At 38.1% G+C, this 4150-nt stretch overlaps 1 non-coding gene across 1 annotated transcript; it reads left to right on the top strand.

The window, feature by feature from the left end:
* Positions 1-2998: 2998 nt before the first annotated feature.
* Positions 2999-3070, top strand: Trnam-cau (transfer RNA methionine (anticodon CAU)). Its single transcript has one exon. It is a non-coding gene; the product is annotated as a tRNA-Met (tRNA).
* The last annotated feature ends 1080 nt before the right edge of the window (positions 3071-4150 follow it).

Here is a 4150-nt window from a genome sequence, read left to right as displayed (position 1 = left end):
CAGTCTTACCAACAAGGAAAAATCTCTGGCAATATCATGGCAGTCACTGAACACTCTGCTACCCAGGAAGATCCGTAGTAAAGTACTGGAAAAATAAATTACAGATTAAAGTACTTTCTTTAAATCACTACAAATACTGTAGTTGTTTGTACTTATAGAATTGATCCTGATTTGTAATTTAGCTTTTTAACGTTTTACTATCGTCCTTTTTCTTTCTCCTTAAAAAGAGAAAACCGGTCATGATACCATGCGAGTGACCTGAGGCCAAAACACATAGTAAAAACAGAACTCAGTTTTTAGAAGTGTAATAACGAATTACAGATTTTAAAATGACACTGTGACTCACAATATTATATCGTGAATAAAGGTCACAACTTGGGGAAAACTGGGTTAGTTCAAATGGCTCTGAGCACTATGGGACTCAACTGCTGTGGTCATATGTCGCCTAGAACTTAGAACTACTTAAACCTAACTAACCTAAGGACAGCACACAACACCCAGCCATCACGAGGCAGAGAAAATACCTGACCCCGCCGAGAATCGAACCCGGGAACCCGGGCGTGGGAAGCGAGAACTCTACCGCACGACCACGAGATGCAGGCTGGGTTAGTAAGTTTGGGAGAGCACCAAACTGAGCTTCTAAAGTTTCCTTGTTCGCTTCATACTTTCGACATTTATTTTATTGCAATTAAAATTGGTAGCGCTGAAAGAAATAGCCTTAAGAAAAAGGGATATCGAACATAACTCACGAGGCCGCTTCAGCACAGCTTAAAATTTTGATGCATTCATCTAATCAAGCTAATTTTGTACGTGAGATTGTGAATGATGGTAAGAGTTGATCAAAAGTGAGCACCGGTACGACGCTATTGCGCGCTGTTAAACGCGAAGCTGAGCATAAGAAGCACACATTAATTAGTATCGCCATCGCCATCTTCATCTTACAGTTAAAAAAATTGATAATAATTTGAGAGTCTTGTCTTAATTTGAGACCCTGTTTTGTACATGGTGCAGTAAAAGCTATTAGAAGCCAACTGAACAGAAAATAATCGATAGCCATCAAAATTCCAGTCTAATAGCAAGTGTTCGTCGCCACACCAGATGCAGATTCATCGCAAGAGAATCTTACGAATTCATGTACTCGTATGAGAGTATATACTGTAGTCCGGTTTGTTAGATCGGTACGTGCAGTATACCAGTATTACGTATGCGGAGAAGTGGCGGCTCGCTGAAGATAACGTCCAGGCTCGTTCAGTCGCACGCTGTCTTTGGTTTATCGCGTCATGAAAGGAATCTTTCTGGAGTCGAACGAGTGAAGGTGTACATTTGCGAAAGGAAACCGCAGTTGAGAACTAATTGTATAACCGGATTAACAGTGAACCACTCCTAAACTAATACCGTGTATCCTTTTGTGCCTACACAAACATACTAAAATTAACAGAAATCCGTTACTTGGTAAAATGCTACCCTTTTTCTTTATTATTGAATGAATGATACTTACAATAAATGAAAAACACAGTATTTTGTATGTTACACAGGATTAATTCATTTGGTTAACCGGTTTTCGACTTCCATGACTGCTAACAGATTGTAACGGATTATCGTCGTCAAAGAAATTACAATTTTTGTAAACGACATTCGAGAATATCTTACTCGCCTAGAATAAAGGCACAAACACACTCTAAATGTCATCTTTGACAGTGTTGTGGGAAATTAATTCAAAAGGTAGAAATTTGAACAATAAATGAATATAAGGGGAGCAAATCTGGTAAAACCTTAACACTTAACTCAGAAAACAACCCATAAGTAACAATTTAAATTAAACAAACAATCATAATAAAATAAAATTAGTATTTCATAAGAGTGATAATGAGTTTTATTGGGACTGTTAATTTAATTTAAACTGTCATGTAGGCGTTGTTTTTCAAGTTTAGTCTTAATGTTTTCTCTGGTTTGTTTCGCTTAAATTTACTTATTTTTCAACTTTTTACCTTTTTAAGTGCATTACCACAGCATTGTCAAACACGGCATTTAGAGAATTCTAGACGAGTAATATAACTTGTCCAATGTTGTTCACAAATATTTCTGATGTGCAGTGAGAGACTTGTAAACACATACTGTCACGGAGAAGAGGTGCAATCAGTCGCTACTCACGATCTCCAATCGCGATGACTTTTGCGACTTTAAAGGATGCAGCAGATTGGGTGAAATGCGCTACATGATCATCCATCTCTCACCAACGTGGAAATCGGCGATTTTAAATGCACATGTTGTACACATCCACTAGTGAACACTTTTCCACACAAGCGACAGGCATAACATTTGGCGTCTCCTCCACCTCAGACATTTGTTGCCTTTCCTTAGGTTCTTGGCAAGAACTACACAAACAAACCTAAAGCTGGAGACAGCGTAAATGTCTTTTTTCCCTTTCAAAATAGCTAAGAGATAGACATTACCCTGTAACAGAAATAAATTCCGTAATGATATTCCATCATTAACAACAAGTGTTAAAACAAGAAGCAGTTCATTTCTACTTACGGTTATTTTTAAGCTCTCCGAAAGCTTTTAGTGAAAGCGCAGAGAACTAATCTACTGTATTGTGCTAGCTTCAATAAAAATGTGCCAGCTATTGAAATGTGATATCTGTTAAAGTAAGAGGAAAGAATGAAAATACTAATTTCTGCTATTTTTTGTTTAATAACGGAACTTTTTACTTCTATGATGTAGAAATTATTACACTTTTAATCGCCAAAAGTGAACCAAAGACGCAAAACTTATCATTTAATTTTGTATTGACCTGTTCAATGTAGAACTCTGTTTAAATGCGTATGTCGTATGTTGGAAATGCAGGAAACTACTCAAAAGTTGTCAAATTCCAAGAAAAATTGACGTGAAAGTAGTTGAAAATTGATGAACATCAAATGATTTTTCACTCGTAGCGAGTGTAGAGTGTGAGAACTGGCTGTTTGCCTTCACGTTATGTAGTCACTTGACTGCAACGAGCAGAGTGGCGCAGTGGAAGCGTGCTGGGCCCATAACCCAGAGGTCCGTGGATCGAAACCACGCTCTGCTAATTTTTTTTTTCTTGTTATAACCATAATGGTCTTTATGGAAAATTTCAACTAAGAAATCGACGAGAGTTGTAGTCTTACAATATAATTTGCCAGTGAGCATTATGAAGCACACCTCTTATGTTCAGAGCGTTCAAATGACTACGGAAGGATCTTCATTGCATAACCAGTGGACATGTCTCAAGGGGGAATTCCACAGAGGCAACATTAGGCGATGGGGTGCCTGATGTGCTATACTGCACGGCGTCTCGTGTTGCCATGTTCTGCGGTGCGACATGAAACCGTGCCACGAAATTGCTGCCGCCCAGTACCATGCGCCTTACTTCATAATTGCGCGTCATGTCTTTTACAAACGGTAACAGCAGCTACAGTCTTCATCATAGCCTTGAAGAAACAGAAGAAAAAGACGCGCCGTACAAAATTGATTTCTTTCATTTAATATCATATTTTTTTCAATATAGGTCATAGTTACTGTGACTGCAGCATAAAATTTGAAGGGTTTGCAGTCTCTGGCTGCATTATGTTTTGTTCATTTTAGCCGATACGTTGCTGTATGCTAGATGTAGCTAACATATCGAAATCGGTTTTAGAGTTGGAAGGAAAACTACATCTCACTACAGTACGCAGGAAACAGAAGTTCTAGTACTTTACCTGAGTGCGTGCCTCACGGCGCCACATGAAAGAACAGTTGGTGCAAGTAGGCGCACTTTTCTAAAACTAGTAAAAATACGATTTACTGTCGTACTTTTCTGCTGGAAGAAAATGATGGAGAAGAAGAGGTTCCACACCGGAGGTTACATATGGAAAAGCTGAAACATATCTCACACTTAGGACGAAGATTATGAATCATCGTTTACTAAACGAATATGATTCTTTTTACGCAATATGTCACAGTGAACTTACAGGCCTTGGCCTAATTCAAAACATTTGTACAAATTAAATTTTAATGGAGCCTGCCATCTTCATTTAAAGTAAAAGCTATGTTAATTCAAAATAAATTCGCTGACTGAGAATATCTTGGTATCAGTTGTGTTAGACATAAATTTACTATCTACCAGCGGCATATGAAAATCTTTGCCAGA

The sequence above is a fragment of the Schistocerca cancellata genome, chromosome 10 (genome assembly GCF_023864275.1).
Source record: "Schistocerca cancellata isolate TAMUIC-IGC-003103 chromosome 10, iqSchCanc2.1, whole genome shotgun sequence".
NCBI classification, from domain to species: Eukaryota; Metazoa; Arthropoda; class Insecta; order Orthoptera; family Acrididae; genus Schistocerca; species Schistocerca cancellata.
This window is presented reverse-complemented; position numbering and strand designations above follow the sequence as displayed.